This window comes from Grus americana, chromosome 5, assembly GCF_028858705.1.
Source record: "Grus americana isolate bGruAme1 chromosome 5, bGruAme1.mat, whole genome shotgun sequence".
NCBI classification, from domain to species: Eukaryota; Metazoa; Chordata; class Aves; order Gruiformes; family Gruidae; genus Grus; species Grus americana.
The window spans coordinates 14144453-14164458 of NC_072856.1; the positions used below are offsets into that span (position 1 = coordinate 14144453).

The 20006-nt window shown below is 36.2% G+C and overlaps 1 protein-coding gene and 1 non-coding gene across 7 annotated transcripts in view; both read left to right on the forward strand.

Annotated features, from left to right (window-relative positions):
* PDE3B (phosphodiesterase 3B) overlaps positions 1 to 20006 on the forward strand; it is a 90708-nt gene that overhangs the window by 16876 nt on the left and 53826 nt on the right. The window lies entirely within an intron of this gene.
* On the forward strand, positions 14454 to 14641 carry LOC129207714 (U2 spliceosomal RNA). Its single transcript, XR_008577519.1, has one exon. It is a non-coding gene; the product is annotated as a U2 spliceosomal RNA (small nuclear RNA).

The following is a 20006-nucleotide window of genomic DNA, read 5'->3' on the forward strand; positions in this document are numbered from 1 at the left end:
AATACAGACTACACTTGTGTTCCTGTGTTTGTGTGAAGCTTAAAAAGTTAAAGTATTTTAAGTGTTTGAATACCAGGATTTTCAAATTATTTTGGAAGAATTTTTCTATATAAAACCCCCGCATTTTCTTCCTTGTTAAAAGAATAGATTTGACAGATCATCAGGTAGAGCTGTGTTAGTATCTGAAGTCTATACGCAAAGCTCCTGGTGTGTGTGGGGGGAACGCAACCAACCAAACCTCCTTAACACCCCAAAACCCCACCCCAAACAGAAAAAAACATCCAAAACCCCCAACCAACCAAAAAACAAACCTCCAAACACAAGTCTTCCCTTCCTGTCCCTAAACCACATATTTTTAGGGTATTTTTCACGCTGTGAGCCAGTGTCATCTATGGTTAGCTGGTCACTGGGGCTGCATTCCAAATAGTCATCACTGTCTACCTGGCCTGGGATCTTTGTGTGGTATTCTCTTCAGTTTTATTTTATTTAAAAAAAAAAAAAAATTGTGTTTGAGTGGAGGTGCCTAAAGCACTGGGATATCATTCTAAAGGAAGAACAACTGGTTTTGCTGCTAGTTCAAAATTGTTTGACTGACTTGTCCAACCTCACTAACACATGGTGTTAGATTTGAATCTGTATGATTAATAAACAGCTAGTGTAGTTGTTAACAAAGAGAGATCTGGAATTCTCAGTTTTGAACTGTGAATTTTGTCCTTAATCTTCTTTATCCCTTCAATTGCAGCCAGTAAAATGGAGGCTATGGTGTCATCAGATCACCATTGGGTTCCATGAGTGTATGTCCAGTAACTTTGCCATTTATTTAGGGTAATGCCTTCAAGTTATACAATACACCAAGCATATTGAATATTTTGTTTTATCCTCATTTATTATTTTAGCCCTATAAGCCTCATCAGTCTTCCTTCAATGAAGGAGATGTGAGTTACATGATCACATACTTATTTTTCTGCATAACTTTTAATATTGTTTAATTTTCTGAATTTAATCTTCATTCTGGCACGTTAGCTATTTTCAAAGTGCTTTTATGAGCTGACAACATTGAGTTGTTGTTTCCTGAATGTCATATTCTCAGCCAGACTGGTATATGTGCATGTTTCAAAAGATAAGTCTGTAGTAACAGATGGAGCTGCAGCTTAGTAGGATACTACTTGGCTGTTTAATTTTTCAGGCATTACAGTAAGGGACTGCATTGCTTTTCAGCGAAGTCTGTGGAGTTTTGTATGATTCTTGGGGAAACATTTGGTTTATATCTGTTGCAGTCTCTTGACTTTGTAAGTCAACTTGTCTTATACTGTATAGTCTGTAACTTTTAGAACCAGTCAGATAGGTAGGTGCTATGAAAGAGAAAAGGGATTAACATCTCTTCCATCATGTTTTGTTTGTGATTTTTACTGAGGAAAATAAATCAGTAAAAGGTTCTTTGCTGAATGAGCAAAGAACCTGTAAATGTCTCTTACGCTATGAAGTATTTTGTAGAAAATTCCACTGAAAACATCAAGAAAGTGACTGCCAGTCCATCATTTTCTTATGTATGTAGCTAAAATGGCCAGCAGTCAGAACAACTTGGATGGGATAGTTTTGTGCATCAGGAATATTTTCATGCATTTCTGAGCAACACAAAGGGGTTTTTTCTTTGTTTTGTTTTCTCATCATATGGTTATGTTCCCAAATGATCATTAGAATCACCCAAGATGGGCAGGCTTTTAAATGTTGTTTTATTCCCATTGTGTAATTTGAATAACTTTCTTCCAGGTCTTTTTGTTTTCAAACCATCTTTGCCAGTAATGTTTTTTTGTTTCCATGTAATCATCAAGATCAATAGAGGAAATTATGTAGACTTACTTCTGTTCACCAGCCCCTTTCTCCTGATATTAAAATCTCCCTCTTTCCTCTGAATAGGAAGTTTCTCTACAGCTCCACAACTTCGGTCTGTAGTAAACCTGTCATTGGGCTTCTTTCTTTGTTTTGGATTTTCAGGGTAAAAGGTAGGGGGAATTACAGAAAGGCATGCTTTAGCCATCTCTAAATTTTCCTGGCATATCACAAGTTTTCCTTTGCCAGTACAAGAAAGATGTTGACCTGTTGGAGTGAGACCAGAGGGGGGCCTCAAAGATGATCAGAGAGCTGAAGCACCTCTCCTTTGAGGACAGGCTTGAGAGAGTTGGGGTTGTTCAGTCTAGAGAAGAGAAGGCTCTGGGGAGACCTTATAGCAGCCTTCCAGTACATAAAGGGGGCCTACAGGAAAGCTGGAGAGGGACTGTTTACAAGGGCATGTAGTGATAGTATAAGGGCTAATGGCTTTAAGCTGAAGGAGGGGAGATTTATATTAGACATCAGGAAGAAATTCTTCACTGTGAGGGTGCTGAGGCCCTGGAACAGGTTGCCCAGGGAGGTTGTGGATGCCCCATCCCTGGAAGCGTTCAAGGCCAGGTTGGATGGGGCTTTGGGCAACGTGGTCTAGTGGAGGGTGTCTCTGCCCATGGCAGGGCCATTGGAACTAGATGATCTTGAAGGTCCCTTCCAACCCAAACCTTTCTGTGCTTTTCGCTGCTTATTTATTGTCTATGTCCAAGTAAGTAACTTGCTTCCAGTTTCTTCAGTGTCAGGTTTTCTCTCAATGTGTTTGGTATCCATATAGAATTTGAGTCCTTAGTTAATCAATAGAATGTAACAGTTTCCTCCAAACTTGTGGAATGGATAGTTTGTTCCTCCTTTTCATTGCCTTAGATGAGTTGCAGGTGATTTTTCTCATCTTCATATCCCTCTACAGTTTTCTTTTGGGATAGTAATTTTATACACATTTCTGACTTAAAACCTTGTCATCTGTGTACTGTAGCTATTTAGAGGAAATGTTTTTGCTAAGATGCACATTGGAGGCGGAGACTTCAGTGGCTTTTAAAGTCGAGTGATACAGTGATATCAGTAACTTTTCTATACCTCCCTCTGTTTTGTTTAGTTGTTTTTGTTGGGGGTGGTGGTGGTGGTTCATTTTTGTTTTGTTTGGGTTTTTTTAAGTTTTGGAATGCTGAGCTCTTGTATTTGTCTCTGATATCTTCTATTATTTTTTTTTTCCAACCTTCCTCATTGTTCCTTCACACTTTGCTGTTCTTTGGTTTTTGGGATTTTTTTGCCTCTTTTGCTGATAATACCAGCAGCAGAACTAACTAAAATGCATGGTGCAACAGCAGCTTTTGCTGGCTGGGAGGTACAATTGCAGTGCAAGTCTTGATTAAAATTTTGAGTTCTGGGGTCAGAGCATGATAATTTTCTGATGCTGAGAAGCTATGAATTGGACATAGAATGCTATGTCCAATTTAGATTATTTTTTATGTATTTGCAAAAAATGAATTTTTTAATTTATTTTTTAACCTTTGGACGTGTCCTTTCTCATATGAACACCACTATTCAAATGTTCCAATTCCCTGAATTCTTTGTGGTGCTTCCATTGAAAGGAGTGGTCCGTCCCAGCACTGTCTGCTCATTCCTGTCCTGGCACCATCCCCCTTTGTGCTGACACAAGCATTCATGAGATGACATGGTGAACTAAATTGGGGAACTAATCTATGTTAAAATTAATCAGTTCTTTTTGTAGTTCCTTGTCACGTGTCTGCATCAATGCTATTGTTGCATAAGAGAGGGAGTGACACAGGGATGGGAATGAGCAGCTGAGGCGGGGGGAGCACTGCTCCTTTATTGTAGCAATGCCAAGTTGTGCTGATTTAAGAGAACTAATGGCACTGTAGTGTAAAGAATGGGTAAGAACTTCCTAATAAATCAGTTAAAATAGCATCCCCTCACACCCAAAAGCCTCTGTATTTTTTCTCTGTCTTGAGCAAACTGCGTATTCTGTGTTTGTCTACTTGCAGTAAAAGGAACAGAATGCTTCAACATTGGATAGCTGAAATGTGGCAGACAGGTACTTAAAATGTAAGATATTAAGCAATTGCAATCAGGTGTGGTCTCATGCTTGCAACATATAACACTATACACAAAGTTTTCATAAAGACCTTGAATGGAAAGGTGCAATTTAGATATCTAACTTAGACTTGTACAGTAAATGGGGAAGAGGGTTCTTCTGAAAAACAGTTTAAGATTGTGTGGTAACAGACAGAATCATACCACATTCATATGTGAGAACAGAATGAACTGGCAAAGGACACATGTGAATCAGATTCTTCTTAATACCTGAGTATGTGGCACTCATTTAAAACAGTGCTTTGATACTGTTGTGTTTATGTGAAAATTCTTTGTTGTTTTCAGAGTGAAGTAAACTGAAAACATTATAAAACTGCAACAACACTTTTGTGAGTCACCTTATGAATCTTGGACTCTCATCAATCCATCATGCTTCCATCTACAGGATTAAATATGGTAGTTTAATATGGTAGTGGAGAAAAGCTATTACCTTAATATGTAGAACTGGAAGTCCCCCCCTCACTCCCCGCTGAGTCAGAAAGTACGTCTGTCCCTCTTTGATGCTTCTAGGTATTTTGATGATTTTTCAGCCTACTTTTGTGGGTACCTGAAGTTTCCGATAAAATAAGTTGCTGCAGTAAGGAAGCTTCAATCCAGCTCTTTGCAGTAACTCTCCTTGGCTCTTAATTTTCGTGTTGCCAAAAATTCACATACATGACAGCAAGAAAAAGGAAAATGTGATCAAAATGACAGTTTCTTATTAATAGTTCAAGCCCAGACTGAACTTCATGGGACAAATAGGTCCCATGACTTTGTTCCTGCCACCTTCAGAATTCTGTGTGGTTTACAATTTTCTGTAATGTGGAATTACACACAGAATCAGAGAATGGTAGGGATTGGAAAGGACCTCTGGAGATCATCTAGTCGAATCCCCCTGCTAAAGCAGAACCTCCTAGAGCATGTTGCACAGGATCGCATCCAGGTGGATTACACAATCCAATCATGTATCACATATTGTTTTCATAATAACTCTTAGTCTGTGGTATGTTCATTTTATAGAGGCATTTGCTTATATGTTCTGTCTGTCATCCCAGTAGAATCACCAGAATTAGCCACAATGACAATTTTTTGCAGAAGGGGTTGAGAGTGGAAAAATGGAAGCAGGTATACCACGTCGCATTTCAGCTTTTGAATAAATTCATCTGTTGAGGAGTACACACAAATGACTTCAGGTATCTGTTTCTGTTGTGAACTTTTTGAATTTTCTTCTGCTATATGCTGGAGGTTTGTGATCAAAAAGAAAATCTTGTGAAAACACCTGCAGTCCTGCTGCTTTGAGTTACTAACTCTCCTCCTTTATGAAATCTGAAATATTAGATTTTGCATTGTGCAACTAATAATACTTTGCTAATACAAAACCAGTTTCTCATCACCTTTTTTTTTTAAAAAAAAATGTTTAGGAAGATAAAGCAGAAATTTGCCCTTGATTAAGTTCACATATTTTAAACATTAACAAAAATGTTGATTATATAGATGTTTGACAATGATTAAACTCAGAAGTGAGAGGGAAGTGAAAGGAATGATAAACTGGAAAGAAAACTAATCACATAAAGAAGAAACAAGATTATAGAAGCATAAAGTTCGTAAGTAAAGCCTGATGTCAAGCTGAATTCACTTAATAGTATTTTTGATCATCCATACCAATTATTCCTAGCCAGAAGATGGAATTAGAACACTTTTTTTATTATGTCAAAATAAAGATTTAGCAATTCTTAGGGCTTTATCTATTTGCGAATGATTGTACCAGATAATCTGTTCTAGACAATGCTGTGTGAAGTATAAAGGATATGCAGGGTCCTCCATCACTGGAATTCCCAGAATATGGTCTGTAAGATCTTTAAGAGTTATGGCTAGTTGGCAGAAATATGCTGAAGAGTTAAAACAGTACAAAGACTTTTCAACTGAAAACTTTATTAGAAATATATTGTAAGAAATAGTTGAGGGGAATTATTCATTGACCGAGACAGTTTGGCAAGCACTTTTGAAGAGTGTAAGAGTGACCCTTAGCAGTCATCCACTATAATGACTGCAAAAAGGTATAATGACCCTACAACATCTCAAGAAAAGGGGTTCGTTGACTACCGTTTGTGATGGCTTTAAAACAGCTATATCTAATGCTGCTAACAGTATGCTGAGACAATTTATAGCATACTGTGTGAAACCTACTCAGGAAATTGGGTGAATATGGGTGGATATTTTCTGTTGGATTCCATTCTGCCATTAATCTTTTTGATTAATTGAACATATGGAAAAGTAGCCCACAAGGCTTACATATTTTGCCAAAACTCCTTGTTGTGGCTGACGAACTGTCAAAAATTGAATGTTCTGTGAAATTTAACCAGTGTTTTCTGTAAATGGTCAATGCTGACAGGGATATAACCCATGGCCAGACTAGATAATTCTAATCTGATTTCCCTGCCTTATTTTCTATGCCACACTAACTGGGGACCTCCAGTCAAAAACTCATCTTTCTTATATGTTAAAGGCTTTGTTCTCAATGCAAATATACTGTGTGCTGATTTAATTAGCTTGATTGCAGTCCTATAGGCATTGAGGAAAATTAAAGGTTACCCTTTTGTCTATTGGTCAGAAACTGATGCATCAAACAGGAAACATTTCAGAATCTCTTAAGTGTTTGATTGTATTGATATTTAATATAGCTCGATCCACAATAAGATCCCAGATTTTGTTGCTATGTTAAAATGCTAAAAAAGCTGTAATGTATTTGTATTTATTAGATTTTGTTATATAAAATAGAGATTTATTCTCTCTTTTCTTGGAACACTTATAAAGCAAAAAATTTTTGTTTTGCCAAAATACTTAAAGATAGTACTTTTGGAAGATAGTATTTTGTCAGAAAATTTCAACAAAGTATTCAAAATGTTTCAGATTTTCAATATGAAAACCAGGAATATTGAGATTATCATGAATACTGTTTAGTGAACTGATGTGGATTTTTTTTCTGTTCATTCCATAACATCTTGTAAGTGCTTTGTGTAGTTTTATTGTTTTTATTTGATTTAGGAATTGCTGCATTCTACTGTGCTGATTACTTAGTAATGATTGTTAGAACATTTACTTCAAAGTTTAAAAAAAAAATAAGGAAAAGCAAATTCATGTACCCCAAAATTGTAAAATTTCATAAAAAGAAAAAAAGTAGAATGCCTAACATTCACAAAACGTAAGTATTTTTCCCACCCTGTTTTCAGATCTGTGTATTTAAAGACTGACTTGTCACGATGTGTCTAAGTATTGTAAAATGCCCTGTATGTTCACAGAGAAATCTCATAACTTCAAAGCAGCTACACAACTTTTTTTTATATTAGCAAAATTAATTGTCAATGTCAAAAATATCATCAAAAAAACTTTGAAATTAAATTACAGCTTTTGCATTTTGACATTTAAAGCTTGTTGCTTAGTATTCTGGTTTCATAACCTATATGAACTGTAGAGTATGCTTTTGTTTAAGCAGTTGTAGTCATTTTTGGTAACCATTTATACACACTGAGAAACTGCATTTTCTAGTTTGCAAAGTAGTAGCTCATTTTCTGTGTCCTGAGGCAATTAATTAAAACCGTTTAAGTGTGATAGTGAGAGTTAACATTGTTTAAGCATAATAGTGTGAGTCAGTCTTATGGTGTTTGTAATAACAAGTTTCCACATCACTGTTTTTTAGCACCAATATGAATTTTTTTTATTGAAGAGTAAATAAATTGAACTGTTCCGTTCTGCAAATCAATCAACATTTCTTTTATAAGTAGCTTTTTCTAGTCTTTACCAATTCATTTTTGTGAACTCCAAATTGAATTTCCTCTAGACAACATCTTTCAGTGTTAAAACTTTACTCCTGAACTTGTGCTACTTCTTGAAATCATAGTCCTACAATAAGCTAAAGTAATGTTTCTCTAAAGTTTACATTATAAGACAAAAAGTGTTTAAGAAATAATTTCCTGTCTTCTATTTTATCTTCCTGTTAAATACTAATAAAAGACACTGTCCTGTGCTGTCAAATATCTGGACTTGGTGAGGAATTTCTGTTCCCTTACCACAGATGTCTGTTTTCCAGGTCATCTCTGAAGTGGCTATTCTGACCTTCTTTTTTTGTGTACTTCTATGGGTTAATTTATTGGCAATATAACCCTCTTTTAAATTATGACTTTAACATTTTCTAAATGTGTACAAATTTATGTATCTGCATGTACACGTGTATGTGTGCACATAGACAGTTTAATTCAAGTACCTTTTTGTCAGGCGATCATCCATCCCTTGTATCTTTGAATTCATTGACTAATTTCAATTAAATTTTTGACAGACTTGAATAATAAATTTCCTGTAAATTTCATGAAAATCAGTAGCCAGAAGAGAGCCTCCTAGCACCCTCATTATGAAAAAGACTGAAGAAGCCAGTAAAGACAGATGGAATGAGTTCTCTAAATACAGGAAAATGGGGCATTTAGAGCTTGCAACTCCCAAGTTGCCAGGTAATCTAGTCATAAGATAAAAGTTCCAAGGATTTAATCGTTTGTGCTCCTCACAGAGTTACTTCTTCTGAAAAAGCGTATTCACTGTGCTGATATGCCTTGTTGAGATGTTTGATTCAAGTTTTGCGAAAATGGTCTTATGTAGCGAAACATGCCAGTCATGTTATAGGACTTAATTTACTGTTCTCCAAACTTTACAAGAAACAAGCTGTCTAGTGATGACAGCTCAAAGATAAATGAAATGCTTTCTCATTTATTGGCTGATTTATTTATGCTCTGAGCTTTTCTTGCAGTAGACTAACATTTTTGTTTGTAATAGACTACTGGATGGAACGGCAATGGTCATTCTTTGAAGGAGGCATTTGAATAAGTTTTGCCTTAGCATGAGGCATGCCTCACTGCTGTTGCTGGGATGTGAAAGCAAGTTGTTTCACTTGTATTTTGTTTTGTGTTTTACCTATTCAGAAGTAGAAGAATAGGTCAGTCTATTCTTGTGGAGCCCTGAATAGTAAAATGGACAGCAGATAGACGATGTAGCAAAGAAGCTTGCTTTTCAGGGAAAAGATGAATTTTCATAGAATTTCTTTTCTCAGAATGACCAGAAAGTCTAAATTTTTAACATTGTGTCCTGGTTTCATCTGGGATAGAGTTAATTTTCTTCCTAGTAGCTGTTATAGTGCTGTGTTTTGGATTTAGTATGAGAATAATGTTGATAGCAACAACTAAAACCATCAGCGTGTTAAGTAGTGCTTACACTAAGTCAAGAACTTTTCAGCTTCTCATGCCCTGCCAGTGAGAAGGCTGGAGGTGCACAGGAAGCTGGGAGGGGACACAGCCAGGACAGCTGACCCAAACTGACCAAAGGGATATTCCATACCATATGATGTCATGCTCTGTATATAGCTGAAGGGAGTTGGCCTGGTGGAGGATTGCTGCTGGGCATCGGTCAGCGGGTGGTGAGCAATTGCGTTGTGCATCACCTGTTTTGTATATTTGATTGTTGTTATTATTTTATTTTCCTTCACTGTCCTATTAAGCTGTCTTTATCCCAACCCATGAGTGGTTGGTTGGTTGGTTTTTGTCCTAAGTTCTCTCTCCCATCCCACTTTGTGGGGGAGTGAGCAAAATGGCTGTGTGGTGTTTAGCTGCCTGCCAGGTCAAACCACAACATGTTGATTCCCACTTATTTTCCTCACAGTCTTTTCTGATGCTCCAAGTTAATTTTTCCCCCTTCCTCTAAGAAAAGTAATTTATGTGTGAGTGAAGTATGTTTCTTATTGTATCTCCCAAGTTCATGTTTTGTTTGCAGATAAGATGGCTTGTATGTTTATCGTTTATTATTGTGTTTATATCTATGTGGTGTTTATTTTAGCAGTGAGGTGATTTTTTTTTTTAAATTAACCAGCTAATGTTTATGAAGGAGAGGGTGAAGAAGGTAAATAGACACTTACTTAAAACTTGGCCGTTTCCAAGACCAGTTATTAGAACAACAACAAGGTTGATCTCCCAGTAAGTCTTACCTCTTTATGGGATACAAAGCTGGCATTGTAGGAGCATAATTGTAACTAGAATTCTGCAAGTGTGTGCTTAGTGCATTGGCTGCATTTTTGGTAACAACTGGTTATTTGCCTCTGGGTCTTTGCTTCCTATCACAAGTTGTATTTAAAAGATTATCCAGGTGGTTTCTGAATGTATCTGTATGGGAGGTTTACCAGCACTGAGCCTTGGACAACAGAGTCTCCTGCTGGTGCTGTCCATTGAAGCACGGCTGAGCTGTGTTCTAGTCCCTCAAAAGTTCTCAAAGTATAGCAGTTTGCACAGCTAGTTGTTCCCTTCAGCACCTTGATTGTTTCCAGATACAGCAGCAGAAAAATGATGCTTTGTTTCCCAAGGGTATTAGAAAACTGGCAACTCAGTTCTCAGCTGTCATGGTGGGAGGTGTGATGGGAAGTAAATTCAGAATCCTGGAAAAGTTGACTTGGAGCCCATGTACAGGAATATAAATCAGAAAGCAAGCTGAAACAATTTCTAAACTATAACAGAATCAACAAAGAAGGCTTTGCTGAGTTTAGTAGAGCCAATTTTTTCTTCAGATCTCTCTGCTTGACTTCCAGATAAACTACTTAGACCTTTGGCTGGTGTCGGAATGTTTCAGTTTAGGATCAAATAGCTATCCTTGGCCCAAATTACTTCTGGATATTCTCCAGATATAATATTCTTTAGGGGTGCATTGAAATCATAGAAACAGCTTTTCCTACTCCCGGTAGCAGACAAAAAAAATACTGTTAGATGTATGAAACCACACATTATCTGCTTCAGATCAAATTGATGTTATTTACTCCTTTACATTGTCTTGGTTTTAGAGAATTTGGGGATGAATTGTGTAAAACTGTTTGCATGTCAGGAAGTTAATATTTAGAAAGAGAGGATTATCCCTGTTTACTGTCTTTTTTATAGTTTTTCCGCTTTGCGTATGGATAGTGGGTTTCTTTTGGTGGAGTGAAGGGGGAATGTTCCTGATTTTGATGACTTCCATTTGATATAGCATATGTTCCAGTTAGCCTTCCAAAATTTATATTAATTCTTGTGTTAGCTTAAAGGAACAGGCAGATTGTATTCTCTTTCCACGCATTGTTTTGATTGGAGGTGTTTACAGCAAAAAACTGTGATAAATGCATACACAGCTTCTTGTGTCTGAGTAACTAATTATAGGTCAGGGGTTGAGAGTGACTGTTGAACGTGAGGTTTCATATTGGAACTATGTAAAAAGAATATGAAAATAAGCATTCTGGTTTTTGTAATATTGACTACTTATTCAGTTTTCTTCTTTACAATGTCCTTTTTTTGGCCATTCTAGTTTTAGCTTCTTCCTTCATGTTTTCTGAGCCAACAGGAAGAATGTGAGCACACAAGATACAGAGTCTCTCTGTTATCATGTCTAACATTACAGTGCATTCCTATTAGGCCCTGCTCTGATGAGAAAACTGCTTAATTTCCATAGCCTGAAGCTGGAGAATGCCTACTAGAGGTGTAATACATAAATCTAGCACTTGACTTTAAATAACATTTTTTGAACTTGTGCAAACTATGCAATTTTATATTTTTTTTCTTTCTTCAATAGATTTCCAAAAGTGTAACAAGTGGTTAGAAATTTTGTAATATGTTGTTATAGAATGGAAAGTGTCAGGCTACTCAAAATTTGGGCTTTGTTTGTAAATTACTCTGGACCAATAAATAAACCTGTAAATACAGTTTTCACACACATTCTTTCTAAATTAAAATTCTGTAACTGTAAAATTAAGTTTATTTGGGAAGCTGTCACAAAAAACTTTACAGCTGTATAGTTTTAATGGTTTTTATTCTTGAAGATTTTCAGAATAATCCTTGTGTTGAGTTATTTAAAGTAGAGGATTTCTAAGTTCCTTAAATGCTAGACTTTCTAAATATTTGAATATTTAGAAAATAGTGATGGGATGATTATTTCTACTGGTGCAGGTTGTTTTGTGAGTTCTTTTGTCTTCCTGCTGTGGGACCAACAGGGCTTTGTCCCTGTAAACAGTTACCCAATGAAGTTGTTACTGGATTTGAATTTTTGTTTACAGATTAAACAGAAGTGAAAGAAGCTCAAAGCATGCATTCCAAAACTGATGACTTTTTTTTTTTTTTGGGGGGGGGGGGTAGGGGTGGAAATTGTACTATTATTTAAAATATAGAAAAATAAATATATTACTCTTGGTATTCACTGCAAGATATTTAAGTAGATAAACATTCTTTGAAAATCCCATGAAGTTTTAGAAAAGATCTTTTGTTGTTTTTATTTATAAAATTGTATCTCTCTTCCTGAAGCTATGGTGAGCCCTGCATGCTGTCATTTTTTTTCAATTGTAAACATAGTTTCGGTACTACCACTTTTGCACCAAAAGCTGTTCCTAAGCGACTGCTGACGTCAGTTGGTGCAGCACAAGAAGGTTTGTGTGTTTATCTGCTGTGGGCAGACTGTTAGAAAAGACGAAAGTATGTAACTAGATTAGGCCAAAGAGATTGCTGCTTTAAATAAGCATACATACTGTTTGCAATGTCATACTTTATTTTTTCTGTATTTTATTTTGATTAGCAGTTGTATCTTCTGTTGCATATGCCACAGTATCTAGCTTGCAGGAGACGACAAGGAGGGTTATATATTCTCTTTGCTATTGCTTTAAAGGGGTAGACTTATTTCTTCTTTTCTATAGCATAGTTAGAATGAGAATTTAAAAGGAGTAAGTGTCATAGCGTAAAGCTTTCATGTACCTGATCTCAAGGTTAGAAATAAATAGGACTGTTAGAAATGAAAGCAGGCATACAATTTCCAGCTCAAGCGAAACATATTTACTTAGAGATTTTTGGCCAGAGTCTATACATTTGGAAAAACTGGAATGATACTCTTGGAATATTTTACTGCATACCTTTGTGCCAAACAGAGTTGGAGTGGAGCTGGCTTAATGACCTTTGTGATTTTTTTTTTTTGTCTTTGATTATACTTGCAGTACACCCACACTGAGTAAAAATTACCTGTAGCAGAAACTTTTTGCATGAAAATCTTTTTATGAAAGTAAATGAAATAGTAGTGGGACTGCAGTCATGGTAGGCCAAAGAGTGAAGCTAGAAAGTTTATAGGAAGTAGTAGTACTGGATGGTTTAATAAGGTAGGAAGAAAAATAACAACCATAGAATCTCTTCTTCAGGTTGAAGAATAGAAGCAGCAACTTTCAGAACTGAAGAAAATACCTGTGGGACATAGGAGGACATTAGCAAGCATAAAGGTGAAAAGGTCAAGCTAAATATAGTCCACTTTTAATGTGTCTGTTGTGATGGTCTGACCGGTCTTCAAGTCCACATCAAGGTTTTTACCTTTCTTGTACTGTTATATTGTGCTACCCAGTCTGGCCTTGAAAACCTTCAAGGATGGAGGCTGCATAGCCTCTCTGGGCACTCTGCTTTACCTTATCCCACTGCCTGTGTATCCTCAGAGTAAGAAATTTTTTTCTTATGTCTAGTCTGAACTTCTCTTGTTTCAACATCACCTCTCATCTTCCCAATATGCACCACTGGGTACAGCCTGGCTTTGTTGTCTTGATGGTCTCCTATTAGACACTGGCAGGCTGTTGTTAGGTTCCCCCCAAAAGCCATCACTTGTCCAGACTGGATGAGCCCAGCTCCCTCAGCCTCTCCTCACAGGGTAGATTCTCCAGTCCTGTAGTCATCTTGGTGGTCCTCTGCTGAACTTGCTCCATTTTATCAATGTCTTATTGGGGAGCACAAAACTGGATGTACTGTTCTAGGAATGGTCTCATGAGAGCTGAGCAGAGGTGGCAATCATTTCCCTTGGTCTAATGGCTGTGTTCCTGTGAATATAGACCAGCATACTGTTGGCCACCTTTGCTGCCAGGGCACACTGCAGGCTTGTGTTCAGCCCCTCATCCTTTACAGAAGAGCAGGTCTCAGCCTGTATCATTGCAGGGGACTCTTCCTTCCCAGGTGCAGGGCTTCATGTATTACGCTGTTGAATTTCATAAGACTCCTATTCACTCATTCCTCCAGCTTCTCTAGGTCCCTCTGGATGGCAGCCCTGCCCCTGAATGTAGTCTCATTCCCCCAATTTGGTATCATTTGTAAGCATGTCTTGTAAACTTTCATTGTTCAGAAGAACATAGTCTGTTTTAATTCAGGTTAATAAAAGTTAAGTAGCTGCAAGTGCTATTACTCATTTGCTCTTACTGCTTTTTCTTGTAGGTCTTTATTGAATTTTCATTCCCTTTAACCATATTTTCTTACTATAAGAATCTTTTCTTCAGCTTTCAATAGCAAAAGTAGAGTTAGGAAATTACATTTAATTCAGTAAACTGTTCTTAAACAAATGGTGAAGTTACTTGTGAGTTTCATGAGTATAAAAGCATAAAAATGGCTCAGATTAAGAGTCCATTTAGCTTAATAATCTGTCTCTAAACTCTGATATTTGTCTAAGGTCAAGTTTAACATCTGTTCTTATCAGTTAAATATCTTTTACGTCCTTGACTTGAAGATGTCATATAAAACAGATTTTTGGGACCAAAAGATGGGTTAGAACTTTTTTTATCTGTCCTATGCACCTGGCTGTTATTGCAGTGTCTCTAGAAGCAGCACACTGAGGGAAAAATCAATAAAACCAGTAATCATAAGTTGCTGCTTATCATCTTCCCATCCATTAGAAGGACTAATGTGGAATTAAATGCATTAAAGATCATGGGGGGGAAAGAAAGTAGCCATAGTCAGAGGCCGATGGAAGGATAAAAAAAATGATAACATAAGATGCTCTATTTTTATTTTTTTTCCTCCCATACCACCTTCCTATACTCTCCCACCTTCCACCTGTTTTCAGCTCACAGGACTTGCTAATGGGGTTTACCTATTTAGTTACAAGTGCCTGTTCAGTCTCCCCTTACACTTATGGGCACTTCCTCCTTTTCCCAGTTTTCCCTTGAACTTATTTAAACTTCTTGCATCCACAACTTCCTTTGATAAAGCAGGTTACTTACTACTTGTTAGTGAAGAACTGCCTCTTTCTGTTTTGCACCTGGCTCATCCCAGCTCTTTCTAATGGCTTCTGGTTTTTGTGCTGTAAAAAAAGCAGTTTTGGTGATTTTAACTTTCTACTGACCAGTTCCTCGGGCAGAATTTGCAACAATCATGAGCTCAGTGTAGCAATATACATTACATCTGGCAGTGACAATAACTAATTTGTTTAAAAATTATTTTAAGGTGACTTTAGAGACCAGCTTGGTATGTCAAAGATCCTGACTTTGTGTATTCTTAGACTGAATATGTTGTAGGAATATAGTTTTGCTGTTTCCTGGAGGTTGATAACTGTCTGCCATTAGGATTTTTTGTTGCAGGATGATGCCACTCAAAGTTCTGCCCAACGATAGCAGATGTTTGTGCGCAAAATATGTGGAGACAAATGAACAGCAGAAAAATGTGTTTACTGAGAAATGATACTGTGCTATTACGTTTATTTCCTTTTGCAGGAGAAAGTTGTTGATTCTGTGTTGTGTGAGATCAGTTGGATCTATAACTGGCTTTGCATACTTACAGAGAAATGGCTCCATCTTGGATGCATGGTTTGGGTTTTTAGAAGTATTTGTTTTCTGCAGGTACTGCTCTTGTTCACAGAGAGCAAACTTTGTATGTTTTTGTAAGTAATGGATTATTCCAAAAATTATCCTTTCAGTGACACCGACTTCAAAAGGCAGCCACAGCAGAGATCCCAAAATACAGGTTTATAGACAGAGAAAAGGTCACTCTTTCCTTGTTAGGTCATGTGTTGGCAGTAAAAATAATAATTTTTTTTAAAGTAACTCATTGTTTATGACTTATGATCTAATAACAAACCTATTTCAAATTTTAAAAGCTGTTGCTCTGGAATATATACAAAATACATCAAATTTCTGTAATGATTTTTTTAAAAAATGAACCTATTTAATTTGTTAAACAGTTACTATAATATGTCCTTGAATTAAGAGTATAAAATATTAAAATGAAATTTTCAATAACACCTGTGGGTTAACTGTAATTATCTTAAATTGAGACAAAGTAACAGGCTTTTATTACATTTCCTAATTGCAGTATAACCTATAGCAACTGTCCTTGTCTCAGGTTTCTTAGTTACCATCCTGTAGGTTCTATTAGTTTGTGAAACTGTAACTCGGCTCTGATCCAAAAATTTCTCTCTGTAAATTTATAATAGACAAACTGAGAAGCATTTCTCTCTAGACTTGCAAGAAATACCCATGCTGGTTCTTTAACTTTTTGATAAGTGATTTGCTGGGTTGTTTTTAGCAGTCCAATGTTAGTTTTCAAAAAGTTACATTTCTAGTGCAGAATCATAATATATTAAAGCTGCATTATTTTATCATGTAAGTTTTTTTCATAGGTTTTTCAATACGTCTTAAACTGGCAAACATAATTTTAAAATTCTGAAACACAGTGTAGAGTCAACAGAACTTTTCAGAACTCTTTCACTCATTTGTATAGGAAAATTAAGCTTTAATAAGGAAATGGAATAAAGTGGGAAGATGTGTAATGTTAGTATGAGATGCTGGAAATGGAATAATATTTCACTGATAACTGGCTAACAGTAAGATCTTGTTTTGTGATTGCTTATACAAAGATTATGAAAATATAAATTTGTTCTAACTTTAATCTTGTATATTTCTTCTTCCTACTTTTCATTTGGCTTCTACTTTTATTCCAGATATAAATTTAAACAAGTATAAAGTTAGCATCTTCAGAAATACCCTGAAAGGCTAGGAGCCTTCAACAGATATAGCTTGATTTTGGTTAGCATGTGTTCTACAGCAATTAATAAGAAAGTTGGCTGATAAAGTGCATTTGTAAAGTTACAGATCAAATATATTTGTACATACTCTTTTTGTCTCTGTAGCCTGGAATAAATACTTCTATAAGGGATAGTTCACATGTGGCTGCCAAAAAAAAAAAAAAAGGTTTATAGATAAACTAGGCATGATATCTGAAATAATTAGTTTCAACTTAAATATGGTAATGCCTAGTCTTTGGAGGCAATTTGAACACGTAAACTTTATTTTGTGATTTTCTTTTGAGTTATTCTTTTTTTGGAGGCAACCACCTTAACGTGTTGTTCCTAGAGTGGATTCATAGCATATTTTGTGAAATATTAGTTATTTTCTTTCTGCTCTTGCTAGCTTTGCCTCATTGTCTTACTGCAGAAACTGACCATTCTTTTTGGCCAAATAACCAATTCTCTTATGTGTTGTACAGCAGTGGTCCCCAGACTGCTTGGGAAGGCTCATGGTTACTATCCTACTTCGGGTTACAGCAGTTGCAAAGGGAATTCCATTCCTGATGTAAAAACCGAACCACTTGTTAATATTTGGAGTTCAAACCGTACCAGAAATGAGGCTTGAAATGGAAATTATCACAACAAGGGAAATAAAATTGGCAACTACTCCTTTTGGTATAAAGCGAAGATGGGGATACAGGATAACATTTACTATTTCATAGAAAACATCTACTCTTGACATGTTATGACTCTTATGACCTATGGAGGTTCCTTTCAAATGCAATTATCCTAGAAGACTCTGTACCTGTTGGTGTGAAATTTTGTGTAGCTAACTAGTTCAGGTACTGCTGAGGGCATGTTTGCAGTAGCACATAATTCTTCTCAGGCTGTGAATCCTGGGAAAGGAGCTGAACAAATATTTAAGTACTGAGTCAATGTTGAACTCCAGCCACTGTGGCGACTGAGCTAGTACTACCTAAGTTTTTTAGCTCGTAATTCTTTAGGAGTTTTCTACGTGATTTACATTATAATTTTTAAGCTGTTTTACTCTGTAAGCATAAAATCTATTTTAAAATTCTCTGTTTGTGAATAATACCAAATTTTGTTGTCTTTCATAAACAGATTACAGGAAGGTTTTGAACCCACTGTTCTTTAGTTTAACTGCTAGTACATGAGCTAAAGAAATAATTCTGAAATCTCTCTGTAGACCTCTTCCTGAAGAAAGATTTGATGCATGTTTACCAAATAATTAGTGAATCTTAGGGGTTTTTGTGAATGAAGAACCATGCAGCAGAGGAACCCTGGAGTAGGAAAGGTGCTGAATCACACACACAAGCTGAGATTTCAGTGCTTAAACAGGTTAGCATCTTGTAAGGCCCTGCTAGATGTCACTCTCTTCCGTTAGATTGAGGTTCTACAGTCTCTTTTGAGACTGTTTTTGAAGCTTGTTAATAGCTTCATTAATACTCTAAGGGTTGAAATAGCTGTTTGATGGACTGGACCCCTAAGAAATCATTACCAAACATTACATAAAAATGTGCTCCTAAGGTCTACAAGAATTCCTCATTGCATCAGTAATATACTGGATTTATGTTATAGGACTTTAAAAATTGGGTAGTTCCTAACACCAGGCTTTATCAAGAAAGTTAGAAATTAATAGTGGTATTATGGATAGAAATAACACAGTAGAAGTGTTTGTAAAAACTATCTTACAAACCAGTCTGAACAAAAGAAAGAGCAGTGTTACTGTTTTTTACAAGTTGTCATCTACGTGTTTAATTAAGATTTGTGAAAATCTCACAAGTCTAAAGAATCCAGACAATTGTAAATCGTTGGATATTGAGTTGGAGTTAATATCAATATTAATTTTACCTGCTAGGTAAGGAATTAGTTACATATCATGACAGTGGGGAAAAAAAAATCTTGGAAGCTAGAGTGAGTCCCCCTTCATGAAGCTGTAGCATGCAGTGTCAATACTGTCAGGAGTTATTACTGAATATTGAAATAGATGGCTTATGTGAGTTAAAACAATAAATGTTTTGTGCAGACAATGTGCATATGTCTTCAACTGAGCATATGTATGTATAACTATGCAAACTCTCGCAGGCACTTGTCTGTTCCTCTGCTGTCAGCTAAGAAATCAGATAGCTAAGAATTTTTTTAAAAGTTTCAACAAGACCTTTTCTGCATTCGGAGATCTTGCATTTTGTGGCACCTTGAGAATTTTAAAACTACATTAATGAAATAAATCTTCATGTTGATTGTTTAGATTTTTGCACGAGGATGGAGTGCTCAGATTAAATCTTTAGATACCATCAATGATTGTTTACTGAAGCAGCCAATCGGAGAAACTAGAGAAGGAAAAGCAACTGCTCACTTCTTCCTGAGCAATATTTAGGAACTGCTTCAAAATAGCAATCAGAGAGTGTCTCTGTAATGATGATTACATCATCAGCGATCATTCAGAATTCATATTGGAGCAATGGAAACCAAAAGATCCGTTACACTTGTGCTCAGAAAAATTGTTAAAATAAAAGGGGAAAGTAAATAAAGTAGAATCCCTGCAGGGGCCATAGACACTATCCAAAGACATCATACTGGAAACTTGAGACAAATGCATGCCATTTATCAAAAGATATAAAGATTAAAAGAAATATGCCATGATTAAACAGGATGGTAAAAAACCTCATAGGAAAAAGTAAGCATTCTTGGAAAAAGTTGAGCTTATATCTAGAACAGACAGGTTAAATGTAATAGTCCAAGACAGATCAAAAATAATCTGAAGAGCGACTTATAGAAAATATAAAAAATTATTAATAATACTTGTACAAATACATTAGAAGCTTGAAGCCTCCCAGAATGCCTGTAGGACTTTTAAGTTCTCAGAAATAGGAGCATCCATATAAGATGAGGCCACAGCAGGAAAACATGTATTTTATAACGTTTGCTGTGGGAGAACCTGGAGAAAATTCCTATGCTGGAAGTTTACAGGCAATGTTTCAGAGGGTTTAAGTAAAATTTAAGTATTGTAAAATGCATTTTTTTAAAGGAAAAACAGCAAAATGTCAGGAACAGATAACACATGCCTAGGGTTCTCGAGGAACTTGAGGATGAAACAATGAAATTGCTTGCTGAATGTAATGTGCAGCTTTTTACTTAAAATTGATTGGACCCCAGCAAGTTGGCTGATGTCATGT